General features: G+C 44.1%; 1 protein-coding gene across 5 annotated transcripts in view; it reads left to right on the forward strand.

The window, feature by feature from the left end:
- Positions 1–12451: 12451 nt before the first annotated feature.
- LPAR1 (lysophosphatidic acid receptor 1) overlaps positions 12452–21444 on the forward strand; it is a 131739-nt gene continuing 122746 nt past the window's right edge. The window contains exons 1-2 of one of the 5 annotated variants that reach the window (XM_072727710.1): positions 14882–14973; positions 15071–15286. The gene's annotated coding sequence lies outside the window, so the exon portion shown is untranslated. Of the gene's footprint in view, positions 12939–13338; positions 13696–14753; positions 14974–15070; positions 15287–21444 lie in introns of those variants that run through there. The other 4 variants (XM_072727707.1, XM_026002755.2, XM_026002752.2 and 1 more) reach the window with 4 other exon arrangements.

The following is a 21444-nucleotide window of genomic DNA, read 5'->3' on the forward strand; positions in this document are numbered from 1 at the left end:
TTCCCTAATTTCTTCATCTATAATATGGAAATAATAATAATATTGACTTCACAGAGCTGATGTGGTGCTTATATGAGTTAATATGTATAAAATGTATAGGATAGTTAAAACTGCAAAAGTAATGTAAGAGCCATGGAAGTACACAGTAAGAGCTTTGTTTGCTATTATTACTAAATTTTTTAATGAATATTCACTTATAAATATTCAAGGAACAAAGTGAGGGAAGCATTATTCAGTAGCACGTTCCTTGAAGAGAACAACCAAAGCACAAAACCCACATTTTCGTTTTATGAATCCTGCCTAAATTATCCACATCTGAGTAAGAAAGTGGGAATGACATACTAATGGAAAAACAGGCTAATAAGCCTCCCCTAGTTTCATATTCAAGGGGTGGAATAATTTATGGGAAAGCTCTCAAGGCTTCTAAATGCTGCAATCAAATCACTATATGGAGAAAGCTACAAAATCAAATTCCAAACAATGAAAACATCAGTTTCTTAATGGAACAGTTCCAACCATCTGGCATTCATATGTTGTTTGCAGGGGCGGTTATTGTGCAGACATAATGACCCAGTCCCACTCCTAGGCAAGAAGCTTTCATGAAGGAAGTTTACCCTGGCCATTTGTGGCTGGTTAATATTACCAGAAGAGGTTTTTTTTTTTTTTTTTTTTTTTAACTGTTCCACTGTTAATGTTTCAAATTCAGACTTTTTTTGGAGAGAGAACACAAAAAGAAGGAGCCGCAAATATATTTGTAGAGCACAAGAGGGTGGGCAGATTTCAACATCTCAGAAATAAAGTTTTCTTCAAGGCAATTTTTAAAAAAGAGGTGCCCAGTTACATAAACTAGATACAATCTAGATGATCAGTTATCGCTTCCAAATAGATTGAAATTAAATATTGGATAATTCTCTTACTGTACCTTAAAAACTGATTTTGAATAAAACTGGAAGTAGAAATTAATGATATTTCATTTTTTACTTGAGTGAACTGCCGATTTTGTTAGTGTATTATTTCCCCCCTTTGCTTTGGAACTTGACCTACAGTCAAAGGTTCATTCATTTACTTAAACTTAATTAATCCAACAAGTATTTACTAAGTGTTAGATACTGAGTTAGGCATACATGTGACAGAGTGTAAAAAGATGAGTTTTTAAGGAATGGGAACGGGGGGCACCTGGGTGGCTCAGTCGGTTAAGCATTTGCCTTCAGCTCTGGTCATAATCCTAGAGTCCTGGGATTGAGCCCCGCATTGGGCTCCCTGCTCAGCAGAGTCTGTTTCTCCCTCTCCCTCTGCCCCTGCATGGGCATTCTCTCTCTCTCTCTCTCCCTCTCTCTCTCTGAAATGGAAACTGGTGGGTTATGAGAAGGGCAGGTTGATATAAAATGTTAACAGTGAGAGTTGTTTGTTTGTTTGTTTTCCCAAAGATAATTAGGTAAGATGAAAAAGAAGATGGAAGACAAGAGAGATATGCAATAAAATTTAAAATTCAATGTAAATAAAATTTATATTGGAGTGATTAAAGAGAAAAAAGTACTATGGATAATGGAATCAATAACATGAATTTCACACATTATAAGCTCTCCTAGGATGCAGGGAGAAAAGGCAAAGAGATAAAAATGATAAGAGAGCAAGTGAATGGAGAATAGAAAACAAAGAGCCAGTGTATGGATAGGGAGAAGGAGACAAAAAAAAAAAAAAAAAAAAGCAGCAGCAGCAGCAGCAAAAGCACAATTAACTATGTAGTAGAAGAAAACTTTCCTGAACTTATTTTATAAAGATTTGAAAACCTATTTGTAAACCTATTGCATAAAAATCTATTTTTGTAGATATGAAGGGGTTTTGAGGTTATAATGTAGTTCTTTTTTCTTTTGGGGGAGGGAACAGAAAACATTCAAAGATATGCAAAGACTACAGCATATACCACCCTTAAAGCCTTGATGAGAAATGTAAAAATTAGTTCAAGTGACTGAGTATTGTACCAAGTTGGGAGCATTTAAAAATTATTATTAAAAGAAAAGAATAAAATAAATAAATTAAGCATTCAGCACTAGAAACTAAAGAGAATTATAAAATTAACCGAAGGAAGTCAGTAGGAAGGGTTTCACTGTAAACAAAATACTTAATGAGATACTTAGCAGAAAATGAAAGCATTGATAAATAGATCCTGGATCTTTATTTTAAATGAAAAGTAAAAAAAAAAAAAAAAAAAAAAAAAAAAAAAAAAAAAAGCTTTAGCAAAGCAAATCATTTTCTAAAAAAAGTTTTTATTTATTCATGAGAGACACAGAGAGAGAGGCAGAGATATAAGCAGAGGGAGAAGCAGGCTCTCCTTAGGGAGCCTGATATGGGACTCGATCCCAGGACCCCAGGATCACAACCTGATAGCCAAGGGCAGATGCTCAACCACTGAGCCACCCAGGTGTCTCGCAAAGCAAATCATTAAAAAAATTAAAATATTAATTTATAGTACTAGGATAAACAAAGGGGTAAATACCCTCACAATTCCAGTCTAAGCAATTTTAAAATCTCAACAAAGTGACTATTACATGACAATTTTTTAAAGATCAGTAGTAACTTAATTTTAAAAAGACAGTAACTATGAAATATACTTGTTACAGGCTGAGTTCTCTGGGAAGTAGATGCTGGGGCTGAGCTGGGAGTGCAAAGAGTTTGCTGGGGAGGAACATCTATGAAAAGAAAAGGTGGAGAAGCAGGATAGGGCAAGGGGAGCCATCAGACCATGATACAGAACCAACAAAATTTTTGCAGGCCTTACATGGGTCTTGGGATCAAAGCCGGTCCATTAGAGAAGATCCACATTGGGACTTGTATCACCTCCTTCCTCAGTCATTGGCCATGGCCCACTGTGAGACGAGCATACTGTTGACTAACACTTTGCTCCTTGGTTGGCTGAAGGGGATGTCGTAGGAAGAATGTGGCCTCATCTCAAAAGCCACAGAGGACGCTGGAAGTGCTACAAGCCTCAGATTATCTTTGCAAGTGGCCAGTGAGTTCTGTCTTGAAGCAAATCTGGATGGCACGTCTTCACTCGTGCTGTAGAGCACCTGCTCTGTGTGGGTTCTTCTGCAGACTTGTTGAGGTAGCAGCACCTCCAGGTATTGGGTGGGCCTCTTTTCCTGAAGAGGGAGATGAGGGGGGATGGCTAGAACTGTTACCACTACAGTTTGTCTTAGGGCCACAAATGGTACCCAGCTGCTCCTCCACTCCTCTGGCTCCTCCCCCTTGTACCTTCTAAATCCCCTCACCCTCAGCTAATATGTCCACCAGTCTTGGTAACGTAACTCATGGTGGGACTCAGATCCTTAGCCTGGTGAGAGTACAGAACCTCTTCCACGCTGGAGATCCCAGAATTGTATGGAGGGAAGCACAAAGTCCCACAGTGGGTCATTGACAGTGATGGTAAGTGGGGTCACTTTGTGTGCCCTCTAATTTCAGGAACCTGTGTGTTTTTCCTGTTGGTGATAAAGCATCACATTAAGTTCTCTGCTCCAATGCAGAGACTGCATCCTGAGAGAGTTCTCCATCCTTGCAGAGTCCTGTCTCCAAGTTCGTACTTCAGCTGTGTTCTTCAGCAGCTTCTTCATCCCTTCACAGGAGCTTCTGGCAAGACCACATGATGCACCTTCTTCACTGTAAACTAAATGCCTCAGTTGAATGTTGTATGGGACTCCGTGCCTATGGTTCAGGCATTCCATAAGTCCCGGATAGTGATGCTAGCTGAGGCCCTGAGGGCAGGAATGGCAATGGCCATATAGATGTTTATTCCTTGGGATATGAGCCACAGCCCTTCTAGCTTGGAAGAGGCTCAACCTAGTCAACTTGCCACTAAGTTGCCAGTTGGTGTCCTCAAGAAATGGTCTGTACTGGAGCTCTGAGTTGGTCCATGCTTATGTCCATACTTGGGCTTGGAGGAGGTCTCCGTAGCTGGCATTTTGGACATTTAGGAGCAGCACCAGAAAAGTCAGCTTTGGTATGTGGGAGTCTAGAGCCTCCCTCTCTGCCATGGTGGCCCCTTCATTCATGTGTCCACTGTGCTGTTGACAAAGGCTGGCTCAGCATTCCTGCTTGTGGAGAAGTGTGGAAATTCTACTTCTTCCCTCTCCTTTATCAGTCAGAAGAATTATGGAAGGAGAAGGATCATGTTCATTCAACTTCATCTTGGAATAGATTATGATATTGAGTGTAATTTACACTTGCCAAAACCTATCCCTAATGGGTCAGGTCTAAGTTTCTACAAGTCAGTCCTGATCTTGTTCTGGGATGAAGTCCAGTTATAGTTATTGTTGTTAACCTTTCAGAAACTTAAAGTCTCAGAAATGGGCCTTATTATTTAATTATTTAATTTTTTTTAAAAAAAATATTTGAATGGTTCTCATTTATTTAGAATAAAGACTGAAATTCTTACCAGCCTACAAGATCTGGCAACTGCCTATTACTCTTGTCTTGTTTCATGCTTCTATTTCCCCCTTGCTCATGGCTTTCTTTCTTTTATTTTTATTTTTTTTACATTTTTAAATTTGAATTCAATTTGCCAACTATAGTATAACACCCAGTGCTCATCCCATCAAGTGCCCTCCCCTGTGCCCCATCACCCAGTTACCCCAAGAAATGGGTTTTAAAGATAACTTTTCATAGGTATTGTTCTAGATCTTTTCTTGGGAATTAGAGATAAGTCAGCCTCATCAGCAAATTCTATCAAGGCTCAATGGCCTTTCCTTCTGATCATACTGCACTGTCTCAGGAGTTTTTAAAGTGTTCTGTGTTACTGTTTCAAACTCCTTATAGTCCATCTGCATGGTGCAAACTAGCAGTGACTCCTGCGAGGTTACCTCTTGTCTGCATAGTAATCCTCCCAAGGTTGTGGCCACATCTTATATCAAATTGGTTCCTATTCTAAGGTTTGTAATCTTTCCATGGTGCCCACATGAGGTGGCCAAGGATTCTTAGCAGTTATGAATAAGGGCTCCAGCCTTAGTTGGTGTTGTGGGCGGAATTGTGTCTCCCCAAAATTTATATGTTGAAGTACCAACCCTGCAGAATGTGACTATATTTGGAGATAGGGCCTTTAAAAAGATAATTCAGGTAAAATGAGGTTCATATGGGTGGGTTCTGGCCCAAAAAGGCCAGTGTCCTCATAAAGGGATTAGGACACAGACACGCACAGACTACGGGGAGACCAAGTGAAGACATACGGAAAAAACTGTCATCAGCAAGCTTAGGAGGGAGACCTCAGAGAAACAACCATACCAACACCTTGATCTTGAACTTCTAGCCTCCAGATCAGTGAAACAACACGTTATTGTTGTTTAAGCCACAAACACTATATACTACTTTGTTCTGGCACCGCCAACAACCTGATATAGTGGATGCGAATCTCAATCAATGAACTTAGATGTTCAAGAAGTATTTTCCTATATTTCAGATTAAATTCTTACTCTGGATCTCCCATTCTTCAGGGTTGCCAGGTAAGCATGAGCTCAGTTCTTTTGGAGTTTTCTTCCATTCTTAGGGAATGAACTATACACACGGATCCAGCTCAGTCATCCTTCCAGAGTTTTGTATAATGTCAGTGTGTTGCAGGGACTCATCTACCTAAGGCCCATTTGGTTTTAGAGCTTGCCTCTAAGACTTCCTTTGTCCAAAGTCCCCTGTTGCTGTGTCACCCGTGAGACACAAGCATCTGTTACTAAGCTGTTCTAGATCTTATCTACCTGGACACATCTTGAAGTCTTTTCTTCTCAAGGGTGTTGCTTGGAAAATTTGCTAGGAAGAAGGGCAGAGGTGCCTTCTCTTCTTGGGATACACAAACCTTTCTCTGTCACTCTCCTACTCCAAGAGAACTGTTTTTCTTTCAGGCCTATACATAACACTCTATGCCTATAAATTTTTTTATCCTAAGAGCTTAGACTCTCTGCAAAGATTTTTGGCTCTTTTGTTCTCTGTTCTGCACACCTTTCTGGGCAATGAGCACAGAGAAGAAAACATTGAATAAAAACCTTAAAATGTGGTCCTGTCATATAATTAGCATATCCCACTAAGGGCAGAAGAAACTATACACTATTAATTATAGAAATATATTCCATGGTTACACAGAATTAAGATACTAGCTGTGGAAATATCACAGGCTTTATACATAGGAATAATCTACTGACATTATAAAGTTAATTTTTCTTAGGACACGTTTGTTATGTGTTTTGGTTTTACACGGGAGCATAATTGCTTTCTGCTCTCAGGTGTCGTAGTGCCTATATGTGTCTAATCACAACAATAACTCCCAGAGGATGTGATGGCTGAGCATTATTCCATGTTTGTTTTAGGAATATTATTGTGTGGATAGATTCAAATCATTTCACGTACATGTAAAAATATAGCATTTAGGCATAATCTACAAACAATAAATTACAATGATCTTAAATGTTCGGTTCAATGAGTCTGGGCAATTAAATACACCCGTGTTACCACCACCCAAAGCAAGATATAGGACATTTCCTTCACCCCAGGAATTCACTCAATCTCTATTCCCAAGGCAATCATTGTTCTGTTTCTAACATTATAGAGGAATTTGGCCTGTTCTAGAACTTCACAGAAATGAAAGCATACAATATGATTCTGTTTTGTGTGTGTCTTCTTTTGTTCAGCATGTTTTTGACATTAATCCATATTTTTGTGTATATCAGGAGTTTGTTCTTGATGTCACTCACTCATCTTCCAAGCATGTGCTTTTTTTTTAGACCTCTGGAATTTACCGTGTCTCTGCTTCTGGCAGAGTATATGTTGGCAGAGGCATTCAGTACAATGTAATCAGTGCTTCATCAAGCAGAGTTTGGGCACAGGTGTAACATCTCTAACTTGCCCACTATTGGAGAATGCCCACTCCAGAAGGCAGTACATCAGAATTTCTTCTCTTCTCAGGTCAATCCATAGAGGTCACTGACCAGCTGAGATTACAGTCAAAATGTGTGTGAGTATATAAATTAGTTAAGCCAAGTTAACTGATAGATTGCTCACATTTATTGGTTCGAAGAACAAGAAATTTCTTTTTCAGGTAAAAGTCCAGAGAGGGTGTTCATATCAGTAGATAGGCTCTCCTCCATATGGACACTAAGGCGTCAGGACTTCGTCATCTTCAACCCATGGCTCCAAGGTTGGTGTGGGCATCACAACATCCCAGTCAACCAAAAGGGACAAAGACCATAAAGAAGCACTTGTGAGGGAATTTTATAGATAGTCCCAGACATGCCAGAAGTCACTTATGCTCAGATTCTACTGGGGAGAACTGAGCTATGTGGCCTCAGCTACCTATAAGAGAGGCTGGGAAATCTAGTCTAGCTGGTGCCCAAGAAGGCAAGAAGGGATATTACTGTAGTCAGAGGCCTCTGCTACAATATGTATGCTCCACATTTATTTGTAGAGCAGTTTCATGGCTCTGATTAGGTTCTCAAAGTGGTCTACACCCAAAAATGTTTCAGAGCCTCCTGTACCACTAGTACTGCTGCTTTCACCTTGCTCTCTACAAGGTATAAGGGCTATGAAGTCAAAACAACAGAGATGACAAAATACGCCTGACTTAGGAAAACCCTCTGCCCCGCTTCTGCCCAGGGTGGCCCAGGGCTGTTCATATCCCTCGGAATACCCTTTGCAGGGCTTGGAGCAGACGTCATATCGACTACCAGAACTCACAGGATCCAGCATATTGGAATCAGTCAAATTTTTTTGAAAGAAAAGACATCTGTTTATGGTTTGTAGTTTTTGTGCTTTGTGTAAGGACTTCTTCTCTACCCTGAAATGATGAAGATATTCTGAAAATCTGGAGGTTTTGCCTTGCTATTAAGATCATTAAGAACGTACTTTTGTTTACAGTGTGAGGTAGGGATCTCATTTTTAAAAATATAGAAAAGAGAGTGCTAATTATCTCAGCACCATTAGTTAAACAGATCATCTTTGATTAATTTGCATTGACTTATCTGTCATTTGTATGTATGGTTCTGTTTCTGAACCTACTATTTTCTTTCACTAGATTATTGAATGACATAATAGACCTTGCAGGTCTACGTGGTTCTGTTTTGGAACCTGCTTTTTTTGTTCATTGGATTATAGACCAATCACTGTACCAATACTACACTCTTACAATATGAAGCTTTTGATATCAAAAGGGAAAATTTTCCCTCCCTATGCTTCTCCAGAATCGTCTTGGTCATGCTTGGCCTCCTCCAATTCCTCATGAATTTTGGAATCACTTTGTCAGGGTCTATGAAAGATCCTATATTATAATTTGGAGTAAATTGTTTTGGGGTCATGGAGTCTTCTCATCCATGAACATGATGTATCTCTCCATTTATTTAGGCTTTTCTTTGTATTTCAATAAGGCTTTATAATTTTCACCACAGATACTATGAGTTTTTATTCAAGTTCTAAGATTGGTTGCTATTATGAATGAGACCTTTAAGAATTTATAATCTCTAATGGGCTATGGCTTCTTTGTATATTGATCTTTTATTCAACAATGCTGCTAAACTCTCTTATTTGTTCTATTAATTCATTAGATTTGCTTGAATTTCTTAGCAGATAACTACATCATCAATAAATCATATTTTCTTGTTTTTTTTTGACCCTTATAGCTTCTCATTTGTGTGTGTGTGTGTGTGTGTGTGTGTGTGTGTGTGTGTGTTATTGGCAAGGGGCTTCAGTACAATGCTGAGTAGAAATTGTAAAGATGGTAAAGCTGTCCTTAATGTTTAATAAATTAAGATTAAGAATGTTTCTAGAAATAGGTTATTGGTAGCAACTCTTTATTGTATTTAGGACATTTCTTCCTTTCCTAGTTTGCTAAGATTTTTTTAAAAAAAATAAATGAATGGCAAATTCCTTTGTATTTTCTAATATTAAATCGTCCTTATATTATGGTGTCAAACTGATGTGCTTATGACGTATATATTTTTAAAACCCATGCTGAACTGGGTTGGATAACATTGTATTTAAGAATAACATTTTTTAATGCCTTTTGAGATTGGCTAATAATTTTCCTTTCTACATTTTTTTTCTGATTTTAGTATCAAGATTTTATTAGCTCATAAAATCATCGAGACGCTTTCCTCCTTATCTTTGAACCATTTGAAATTGAGAGTGTCTATGAAGATTTCACTAAATCTTTGAGCTTTCTTATAGGTAGACTTAGAAATGGGAATTCAGTTTATTTAATGGTTATAAATATATTCATGTTTTAAATTTTTTGAATCAATAGTTTTTATAATTTATGTTTTGGTAAGAAATATTTATTTTCACTAAGTTTTTAATGTTCAGAAAGGATGTATTACTATACTATTCTCTTAGCATTAAAAAATTCTACTGAAACTATAATTATAATCTCATAGTCTTATTTTTTCCTCCACTGTTTTTTTTTAGCAATTTACCTATTTTTATTTTTGTTTTATGACCCTATGACTTCTTTGTATAAAGGTCTATTGCTAGCTCTAAAATTACACATGTAACACATGTTTTTTTTTCTTCTTCATTTGCTTTTTTCTTCTCCTTTTGTTTTCTAGCAAAGGCTTTTTTACTTGGGTGAGGAAGACCACGGGAAAGCAATTGCTAGGCCTTGATTGCTTCACACTACCCAGATTATTTGTGCAGAAATGTGTGGTGAGAAGCAGGTGAGCACAGAGGCACCACATTAAGGGTTTTCATTTCACTGCAAGGTAGCCCTCACACTAGGCTGCTGTGCACACAATCCCAATGTCTCCTCCCCATTCCTGGAGTCTCCTTATGCACTTCTACCCTCAAGAGCATTTTGTTTTGTTTTGTTTTCTATTTTTGTTTTTGTTTTAACTAAATTGGGCTGCCTCACCCACCTCTGCTGCTGGCCTTTTAAAATAGAAAGGTTTCCTAAGGAGAATGATTTCTTTCTAGCCAAGGGAAAAACACCAGAGAGGCACAAATGCCCCATTTTAAGAAGGAAGAAACCTGTGCCCCGGAGGCACCTGAAAAACTTTCCCAGGCATGCTGTTTTCTCTGAGGGTATTGTTTCACCAAAATATATTTTCTGAATCAGTCTCTACATTAACAGACCAGAGGGAAAGTTTCCAACAGATCTTTCTGTTGATAGTTTTGATTACTCTCTTGTAGAAAATTTCAAAGCCTTTGTGCCAGACAGAAGGGAACATGGGGAGGCAGAGAACTGGCACGACCAGCAAACCCTTCTGAACAAATGATAGAGCCTAATGCAGTGACAGCCAAATTTTCTATCCTAAATGCTTCATAAATTATAGCTCTTGGACCACTCTCTGGATAACATCCGCAATCTAACAAAGTCTATAGTATCCTTTCAGATAATAATATAAACTATATTTGAAATATTCCTCATTAGAATTCTCCTCATTTTGCTGAAAATATTTTTTTTCCTCATATTTGACAGCACTAGCTGTCTTTTGAGTCTTTGGCTCTGCTGAAGTCATTAGAAGAAACAAATCTAGAGAAACACTGCTTGGCAGCGGATAAGAGAGAAGGGTTAGGGCAGAAAGCATTTGGAGGACTATCCAGGAAACAAAAGAGCCTGAATGGCAAGAAGGCCACAGGCAGGTAAAAACAATTGAAGAAAGCATATCACAGTATCTTGCATCTCTATCGAAACATTATCCACTTCAGTGTTTTAAGAAGCTGAAGGGTATTACTTACTTTGATAAAGACAATTCAGAACCCAATAAAATAGACTATCCTGGTATTACTATCCCATTTTACAGAGGAGGAAACTGGCTCATTTGGAGCAAAGTACTAGTTTTGGTGAACTGAATTCTGTCTTAGAGTTCATTTTCTCTCTTCTTTTACACTGGGCATCCAACCTACACGTGACTTGCAAATTATTGTCCTAAAGCTGGCTTCAGAGCAGTCTCATGCAGACAGGTCCACACTTGTCAGAAAGACAGGTCTGTCCAGGCTGACCTTGAATTTTGTTCTCCATTTCATTTTAGGCCACAGTAGACCAGCTAAGGAGGAAATAAAGTGTTGTACAGCAAATAACTTAGAACTACATATGCCTACATACTTGTGAACAGAACTCCCCATTTGATGTGAGGACCGCAGAGTAGGTGGTTATATATTAAGGCAGTTAAGGTATAATCAAAGCACAAGCAGCCATATTCCTTAAGATGGGAAGAGATAAAATCAATATATTCGAAAATATTCAAGGGGAGTAGTAGGCAAGAAACTCATTGACACTTTGCTTCTGACTTATGAGGAAGGGGTAAACACCGAAATGACTTTTAAATTAAATAATCTAATAATGTTTACTAATAAAATTAAGATAATACTTTATTTTAAATAAAAATATAAAATGTTCTTTTCACTAGATATTCAAGTTTTTGGCATTAGGAAACCTAGCAGGAAATAAAGAGTGTGTAACAAAGAGAGGAAAATTAGCTAAGTGATTTTCTTTTTTTCTTTTTTTTTAATTTTTACTTTTTTTAAATTTTTTTATTATTATTTTTTAAGCTAAGTGATTTTCGAGTTGGGTAGAGCTGTGGTTGAAAACAAGACCCTTTCAGCATGTACTCTTCTCATCAGTATGTACTTTGTTTTAGACTTTACGGTGGATATTTTCCTATTTGTCCAACTTTTTTTTTAAGAGTTTAAGGTGAACAGCTCTCAGTATTTGAGATAAGCATATGCACACGCATCTCTGTAGCGTACGTGAATATAATAGGCGCTGTGCCTGCATCAACATTTCTTTTTTTTTTCACATTCTAAGTAGATTATTGTAAAAATAAATCATAATTTGGTAGGAAAGGAGGGAAAGTGGAATGGCTTCAAGTTGATTTCTTGAAAAGGGAGGCGCTTGGCTGGCTCTGTCCCTAGAGCCTGGGTCTCCATCTCCGGGGCTGTAGGTTCCAGCTTCACATTGGATGTAGAGATTACTTAAAAAAAAAAAAAAAACCAACAAAAACCAACCAGAGGGATTTGAAAGATTATTTACAAAAAGAAACCGCTTCAGAGCCCTGAGCATCCCGGAGAAACCACAGGCCAGCGCAGTTCTAAGCAGCGCCGGGCGGACAGGGTCGCGCGTTCTCTTACCAACGCGTCCCTAACCGGTAGCTGGAAAAGTTTCCATCCCTTGCAAGAAGTCTTCCCCTCCCCGCCCACTGCGGTTTAAAGGGACCTCTCCCTTCCGAGCAGCCCAGGACCGCCGCGTGCCCCCCCCGCCCCCCCCCCCGCCCGGGTCGCGGCCCCCCCCTGCCGCACCCCTCCCCGGGCCTCCCGGGTGCCCCCGGCAAGGGCTCGCCCCGCTTCCCCCCCTGCTCAGCAGCTGCCTGGGATGCGCGGCGGCTTTGGCAGCGCGGCGAGCGGCGGCGAAGTGCCCCGAGTCCGGAAATCCTGGGAAGCCGGGGTGGGTGGGAAGCGGGAGGTGGCGGAGAGGTGGCGCGGCCGGAGAGCCCCCGACCGACCGGCGGCCGCGCAGGGCCCGCGCCAACCCCAGCGGCGGCGGCCACCCTCCCGGGGACGCTGCCCGGGCGCGGGTCCCGCGGCGCCGCCCGCCCACACCTCCAGGTGTGCATTCCCCGCCCTTCATTACCCTCCGGACGCCGAGACTTGGCACTTGCAGAGTTGCCCTGGGAAAGCGGAAGAGGAGCGCGCAGCCCTGCGCCTGGGGAGCTGCGGGCGCGCTGGCACGCGGGCTTCGGGCTGCAGACCGCGCGGGGGGGGGGGCGCGGACGCGGACGCGGGAGCACCTCTCCAGCTCGGGCCGTGCCCGGGGGAACCCGGGGTGCTCGCCGGTTTAGCCGCTGCCTGCGGGAGAGGCCCCCCTGCAGGGGTGCGGGCCCGCGATGCTTCCCCGGGCTTTCCGAGTGGGAAGAGCAGAGCGACCGAAGGAAAAGGCACCGTCTGGGGGAGCCCACCCAGCGCGGCGAGCCGGCGGGCGCTAGGTGAGCGCGGGGGGGGGGGGGCGCTGAGCATCCGAGCCCGCGGGTCTCCCGCCGCGGGGGGCTCGCGCGGGCTGCGGGGGGCCCCGGGGGGCGTCGCGCCAGGCGCCGAACGAGCCGGGGGGAGGGAGCAGCGGTGCGGGATCGCCGACCGTGCTACGTGGAGCGGGCCGAGAAGGAGGGGCAGGACGGAGGCTGGCGGCCGCGGCGGCCCGAGCGCGGCTCCGGCTTCCCGGGGGCGGGGGGGGGGGGGGTAGGGGGCGGCCGTCGAGGGGGCGGGCGGGGGAGCGACCGCGCGGCGGGAGGCCAGCCCGGGGGGGCGGGGGGGCAGCGGCGGGCGCAGGTAAAGGGGCGGGCGCGGGGCGCGGGGGGCGGGGGGCGGGGGACGGCGCCCCCTGGGCGCGGAGCCAGGGGCCGCCGCGCCGCCTGCGCAGCCGCTGGGCGCGCTCGGCTCGCGCCGTCCCGGGGCAGACGGGCTTTGTGGCTGCGCGTGCGAGTGTGCGAGTGTGCGAGCGGGTGCAAGTGTGCGCGCGCGCGCTCGCCGGTGTCGGCTGTGGGTGGGCGTGCGCGCCGCGAGCCGGCCTGCAGGAGGCGAGGCTCTCCCGGCCTCCGCCACCAGCCAGTCGCCCGCGCCGCGGGAGGGAAGTTGCCGCAGCCGCCCGGGCCGCCGGCCCCTCCGTCCCCCTCCCCGGCCAGGTCGGTGCGCCCCGGGGCCCGCGCTTTGTGCCGCGTCCGCGGCCCGGACCCGCCCGAGTGACACGTAGGTGGCCTCGGGTTACCTGGGTCTGGGTGGGAGCGGAGAAGGGCTTGCAGGGGGTGGGGGCTCGAGGCGACCGCGAAGCCGGGTGCCCCGACGACTCCTCGCGCTCCCGGGCTGCGGACTTTAAACTCGGCGTCGGTGCGGCCGCCCAGCAAACACGCTTAGCAAGTAACTGGGGCTCTGAAGGCAAGGGAGGGACCTGGCTGGGACTCGGTGGTTTTGAAACCGACAGGCTCGTTTGGTTTGTGTCGGACTAGTTTGTTGTGAATGGATTTAAATTTTATGCTTCTTCTTTTTTTTTTTTCTTTGCTGCCATTTGGGCCTTTGACGCGTAAGGGATGACGGCATCCAGGACTTGTTGCTGCCTTCACTTTGGGGCCTGAGATTCTTGCTCTGTGTCCCTGCTGCTCTTTCTTTTCTCGTTTGTTGAAATCTGTGGATTTTTCATAAACGTGGGTCTTCAGCGAGCGCTCGCTTGTTAAAGTTGCACCGTTGCCCACTGGGATGGGCGCGTTGTGTGCAAACCCGAATATGGGAAGCAGGTAACTGCAGTTATCAGGGTAGAATCCTCTATTCCTTCAGGCTCTAACAGTCCGTGTCTTTCACCTATTTGCATAAGTGTGGTTTGTCCAGCGTGAGCACAACTGGGAGGCGAGTGGTCCGTGATGCAAAGCCTGCGATTCTGGTTAAAGGGGGACAGCGCTGGGAAAGCTGCTCGGTTCCCCTAGGGAGCGATCCCCTGGTCAGACGGAAGCCTAAGCCCCGAGGAGGGAAAGGGGTGTAACTGGAGTTAGGGCTGTCTGGACCCGAGTGAACTGCATTCGCGCGTGCACACACACACACACACACACACACTCGCATCCACTTGTTTCTGCCCTCGGTTCTCCGAATCCGGCAGGAGTGAGCAAATTTGCCTCCAGTGCAAACTTGAGAGTGACGATCAGCATTTTAAGTGTGTTAAGGCTGGGTTTTACCCGCCGTTTACTTTGAGGCTAAAGAAGCAAAGAAACAAGAGAAGGGGGGAGGCGCAGGCGGGAAGAGGGGTTGGCATCATCCGAGCCCACGCGCGCCGCGTCCCCTAGCGGTGCCACCTTAGCCCATCAGCTCAGCAGCTTGTCCTTCGTCTCGGGGCACTCATCTGGAAAATGGACGGATTTGATGATCTTGGCTGTTCTGTTCTTCCCAGCTCCCCCCCGAGTCGTTAGAACCCGGCGTGTGGTTGTCCCGTGCTGGAGCAGTAGGGAGAGTCACCTGTGAGCGGGTTATCCCAGAAGGGAGGTGAGAGGGCAAGAGGGTCAGAGGGAGATGCTTGGAGGGGGGAAGGACCTGCATCTGGGGGTTGATTTTCCTCTATTTTTTCTTTCCTCCTCCACAGGGGCATCAATACAACCCCCACCCTTTCATCTTCCATTATTCTATCACAGTGAGCCTGCTGAGCCTTAAAATCCATGTGGAGTGAGGGGGATCCCTGTGGTGGGACCTGATGAAGTCGCCTTTGCATGGGTGTCTCTTGGGCTCCCCAGCTGCCCAGTGCTGTGTGGGCACTCAGAGGAGCTCAGTATCCCTGTGAATGAGGAGGAAAAATACCGAGGTGGGAAGGGCAGCCCTTTCAACAACTGATGTTTGGAAACTTCTATTTTTGTTTGAAGCTAATATTTACCAAACAGAAATTTCTTTTTCTTTTTAATTATACCATAGATCTGTCAAGGCTATACTGAATCTGTCCTGTTTGACGGACTGGAAGATTCAAAGTAAAAATCTCACTCGCTGGATCTCTCACTCGCTCGGTCTTTTTGATGCATAATAACATTGAGTCTGAAGTTAGTGATTTTTTTAGGGCCAAGAATCTTATTTCAAATGCTTAGTAAGGAAAGTTGCAATCTGGGCAGAGTACACTGTATCATTTTCACTGGGAAGCTCCAAGTGTTCAGCAAATAACAAGACAAAATGTAGTTTGAGGTCAAGATTTTATTTTTTTAAAGTTTTTTTTAAAATTTTTATTTATTTACGATAGTCACATACACACACACACACACACACGGAGTGAGAGAGAGAGAGAGAGAGAGAGAGAGAGAGAGGCAGAGGAAGAAGCAGGCTCCATGCAGGGAGCCCGACATGGGACTCGATCCCAGAACTCCGGGATCATGCCCTGAGCCAAAGGCAGATGTTTAACCACTGAGCCACTCAGTCATCCCGAGGTCAAGATTTTAATGCTCGTGCTTAATGTGTGGCATGTCTTCCTTTACTGTTTCTTGGTGCCTGTAGGCATACATACTTGAGGAACGTGATTTATTTTAAAAAATGAAGTGTGATGTAATAAAAGTGAGACATAAGCTCTTGGTTTAAAGTCTCAAAGTTTGCTCTGGCCTTGTTAACTCAGCATCATACTATTTGGTTTCTGGTTTTTACGTATCATATTACCCCTTCCCCAAATCCCTATTGTGTTATTACTTTAAAAATCTCATGGAGAACTATTACGGATGTCTTACAAAAGTTGAGAGAAAAGAAAATTTTAATTGAATAAGCAATTACTGAATTTCTCCTAGAGAGGCAGACACAAAGATGATAAAAATGAGGCTCTAGAAAGAGCTGCAGTGTGGAGGGAAAACATGCAGCTAGCTTCAATGCATAGTAGCTGGATTGCATAACTAGGTGGCAGCTGTAGAATCCAAGAACCCTTGGCATGCTAGGGAATGGAAAATGAACTTCTCGTTCTGGGGAAGGCTTCACAGGAGGGTCTTAAAGGGTGAAAATGATGCATCTCTTAAAAGATGAATGGTGGAGAATGATGTAGTTGGAGTCTGGGGTAATGAAGGCTGGAAAGGTACCAGGTGGTAAATTAGGAGGGGGGCTTGGGTGTTATTTTAAGAAGCTGTGCTACTGTGGGGTTGGGAAGGGCTATTAGCCTCCAAAATGCAGGAAGACAATGGTGACGTCTACTGGGGCATCTACTGGGGCATCGAGAGGGGTGAAATGTTTGTAAAGACTGAGCTTTGATTCCTTTACATTTCGTTGTAACTCATGGCTCGTGAATTTTAGGGCACTGCCTCCAGCTTATCCAGATTATATAAAAATTATGGCATAAACGATATGTCATTTCTTCCTGCATAATCCTCCCGAGTTGATAGTGGTCTTTAAGCAAAAATTAATGATGCTTGGGAGGCCTTCTGAGCATGTGAGTTAAAGTCACTCTCCAGGCACGGAGCTGACCAAGAAAGCATTTTGTTTTGTTTAGGGAAGGGCCTGCTAGTTAATGCTAATTTAAACATGACTCTAATAGCAACCAACATTCTTGACCCTGTTTATCTTATACAGAGTATTTAACCACAGTGGTTGAATATTTGTAGTACAGAAGAGGAAGAATTATTATTAGTTTTGAAATGGGGCTAATGTCCTTGTAAAGGGTAGGCGGAAATGAAACAGGGAGGAGGTGGGGAGAGGGCAGTACGTTGGGTGGGGTACTGCAGGGAGGGCTGACCCAACCCTGAAAAGCCTTTAAATGTAATTCTAATAGAAGTAGCTTAATGGTGTAGACAAATCCTTCGAGAACCTCCTTTCTGATCATCTGCTTTTTTTTCCTCCCTAAATCTCGAGAGCTAAGGTGTCTAGTTCGTAACCTCTCAGATAGGAAGGATCCCTGTGGGGCCCATCTGAGAGAGAGGCATTCAGCCCCCTGAATTTCTTCTCGTACCACAATAGCTCCGTGTCACAGGTGGGAATAGGTGGCTTTTAAGCTGTATGTCAAAGGTGGAGCTGGTCTGGCCAAGTCTTCTAATTACCTTCAACCTGGAGATGCTGGGCTACTCAGGAGCCTTAATAAAAGGAGATTAGTTAGGTCAGCTGCTTTTTACTATCTTCTGGATACAATTTGAATGAAGGATCCTCCCACCACTTTGTTTAATCTTTTTTTTTTTTTTTTTTTTTTGCAAGGGAACTTGGGTTTGGCACGTTTAATTAGTTAATTTGAAAGAGTCCAGGGTTAGTATACTCTGTTTCTTAGAAGGATACTTTTTTGTTTGTTTGTTTCTTTGGTTTTTAGGGAGGGATGTAAGAGAGGGTGGTGGTGCTGGTGATTTTATTTAAGTGCCCTGACATTTTTTCCCCCTGCAGTTTAGTATGATTTCAAAGTAGCATGGTTCATGCTGACTTATGGGGATGAGGCAAAGAAGACTGTCCTAATGCTTTGACCTTAGCTTCTGTCTCCTCATCAGTGCCATAGAAACTTTAACCTCGAAGTTCATGTAAAATTCGAATTTCTTTCAGAGATGAAAGAGGATTGTTGTACTGTGTGCATGGATTTAGGTTTTATATATATATATATATATATATATATATTAAATTTCTGTAGTACTGCTTTTAAAAAGCACTAGAGTGACAGGGCAGCTCTTAACTTTAGCCCAGTGCTACAAGAAACATGTACAAGCCTGAAGGAGGTGGACCAGGCTGTGTTTGTTGTATTTAATATGGAGATAAGGGAAAAGAATTTTGAAACCAGCCTCTTTATCTGAAAGAGAAAAAGAAAGTTTGACCCATCACACCTGGTCCTAGGTCTCTTTGGGGTGGGATTTCCCGGGTTGAAACTTTTGTTAAAGGGAATTTTGTTCCTTATGGTCATCACGGCTGCCTATGCTTCTGAAGGCTTCAGGACTCACTTTGCAGGGAGTGCTACCTACTGTGAACCCTTTCTTTGTAGCAAGTTTCCCTTTGTCCGTTTTCTTAAATATGAAAGCAATAGGCTAGGTTTGGTTTCATGTACATCTGCCATCCTCAGTTTTCTTACTCTATGGTTAAGTGGTTCTCCTTGACCAATCTCAGAGCTGCTTTCACTCTAAAATTCTGCCCCAACAGAAGGATGTGTCTGGCTCTTTGGAAGGAGAAATGATTCAAGGGCAGAGGAGGCAAGTCTCTGGACTCTAGCAGCCCTTGATTGCCTGCCATTTAATAAGCATTGTGCTAGGTGCTCGGGGCTTGGAGTCTGGGTGGGCCTCCTACCCTCCAGGAGGTACAGACATGTTAACAGACTCAGTGTAACAAGTGCTTCAGTGTAGGAAGTGTGATGAGCAAGATAAGGTGTGGGAGGACCGGCTCACCTGACCCTGAGGGGCCTGGTGGTGGCGGTCAGGGAAGACTGCCAAAGGATTAGGATTTGGAAGGATGCTAGGAACCTAAAATAGAAAAAAAAAAAGGGGGGATCAGGATAGAGGGCATCAAAAGGCTTTGTATTTCCAGATTTGCTATTATTGGGTAAATCAAAGTTTCTCTCTTTTTGCATCTGTAAAATGGGACGAAGAACTGACATTGTCTGCCTGCTAATGCTAGTTTTCATTTAGTTGTCCCTTAATTTCATCTCTCATTTGTTCATTGATCTGTTCCATTGTCAGTAGATATTTGTTGTACACCTACTGTATACTGGGAAACGGTAGGAAACAAGATGTGTAAGGTTCTTTTTCGGGGAGCTCTCATTCTATCATTTTAATGGGAGTTCTTTTGAAATGCTTCAAATATGGAGTATGTTGAATTCTTCTTCCTCTTGAGTCCCAGTGGCTTCAGGTAAGTTAGCTTTTCCCTCATAAACAGGAGAAGAAGGAGACAGAGCCTGGTATTCTCATTGTCATTTTATAAACTTGGAAATGTTTAGCCAAGATTTACCTGTTTGTGTCAAGTCTAGAGACAGATGCAGCTGTGTCTTATCTGGAATCTTGGCTTGCTTCCATCTCATCTTGGATATCCTTTTTATTATTGTTTCAAGATTTTATTAGAGTGAAAGAGTGTGCACATGAGCAGGGGGGAGGAGCCGAGAGAGGAGCAGACTCCCCACGGAGCAGGGAGCCGGGCAGGGGGCTTGAGCCCAGGACCCTGAGGCCCCAACCGGAGCTGAAGGCAGAAGCTTCACTGACTGAGCCACCCAGGGACCCTCATTTGGATACTCTTCATTTTGACCCAGCCTGTGTTTGAGTTTCTATGTTCAGTTTGACTCCCTAGAATGATCCAAATCTAGTGTTTCTGGGGGAGTCAGAGTTATTTTTGAGGTCACGCTATGACAGTACTTTGCTGTTAACACATTCTACTTATTTCAATCACTGAGGGAATGAACACGGTAGAAAGTGTTCTAACCAGAACGAGGGAGCTGCATTCATTTCTTAAAAAGACGTGGATTTTGTAATGACTCAAACAATCTAGATGTGTCTAAAGTAACCGTAGTGACCTCCCTCAGCAACCTTGTCAGCACTTACGTAGCCTTCCATACTTGTGCTTTTGCTTGTACAGACCTACAAACGTGTGTATGTATTTATATGTGTGCGTGCAGATATGTTTATATGTACACACACACCCAGATACCTGTCTGTGTGTCTGTGTGTGCACACGCCCGCCCCTGCCCCTGCTTGTCCTGGAGAGTCTGTAACTAAGGCTGCCACCGTGGCTCAGCACTTTGAAGCCCCGGCAGCCCTTGTGGCTCTTGAATCCGTGCGCTAGGGTGTGACTTCGGGAAGTTTCTATCAGAGAGAGATGACCGTCTGGCATTAGGAGCAGGGAACAAACTGCATCACCAACCAAGACAACAAATCTCATGGCAGAGAATGCGATCCTCACAATGACCCTGCTTCATCTGGGCCTTGGGTGAGCGGAGGAGAGGCCTTGCAGGGCAGGCATTTGGCATCTGCAAACCTTTTGTTAGGTGGGAAACAAGGTGTCTGTGGTAGGCCCAGGGAGCACTGGAACAGAGGAGCCAGGTGGGGTGACTTAGGCAGGTGTCACGGGGCGAGTATGGAGCGAGGACCCCCTTCGAAGCTGGTAATCAGATGGCGAGGGTGGAGGGTTCTTGCTAAGGGAGCCTCGCAGCTGAAACAGAATTGCCTTTTGTGAAGGGGCTGCTTTGCCATCTTGGGCCGTGGTGTGTTGGAAGAGGGGTTATTGTCCTGTCAAGAAAAGGAGGCATTCATTCTGTATTCAGGATTTATCGTAGCTCCATACAGAACTGCTTGCTGTCCTTGGAGTAGACCTAGAGACCCAATGGTTCAAAGGCGAGGGCAAGGATAACTGCCTTCCAAGTTCAGTAGAATCTGTCCCCTCCTTGCTTTCCCTGAGACCCAGTCGGTTTGGTTTCACGCAGCTGAAATCTTGGAGCACTTCTGCGATTAAGTCCTTATGCTTGGCTCAGGACACTACAATAAATAATAATATTAATAACAACAACAACAGCAACCCACCAGGAGAGTATAGGCCCTGCTCTCAATAGCTCATAAACTCAGAGAGCCATGGAAACAAATGCCTAAGGTCAGGCCGATAGTGATAGATGTTTTGAATGGAGGTTTAGACAAGGTGCCCAACTCAACATCTGAGGCTGGAGAGAGTAACTCTGCCTCGGAGTAGAGGAAGGATTTGCAGCTGGATTCTGGCCTCAGCGCATGAGTTGGCTGAGAAGCTAATTCTATACGGAAGACTAGAAGGCCCAGGTGCTGCGTGTGAGTGACAGGTTAGGGTTTGTGGCAGAGTGGTGGTAGGCTTTGGGTCAACCTTGCAGGGCCAACAGAAGGGTGCAAAGCCACTGAGGACCAAAAAGAGAAAAGAAAAGGGCACGTTGATGCCATTAACAGATGGGACATGACAGTATAAGAATTCTTCCAATGAGGCATGTTGGCTTTAGGCAGAGGTTTTCAGCTAGTAGCTGGAATTTGAGTCTGAAGCTTAGCTGAGAGGTCAGAGCTTGGCAGTATTGGGGAGTAAGTGCTGTATGTCAGAGTGAATACT

Source organism: Vulpes vulpes, chromosome 12 (genome assembly GCF_048418805.1).
Source record: "Vulpes vulpes isolate BD-2025 chromosome 12, VulVul3, whole genome shotgun sequence".
Taxonomy (NCBI): Eukaryota; Metazoa; Chordata; class Mammalia; order Carnivora; family Canidae; genus Vulpes; species Vulpes vulpes.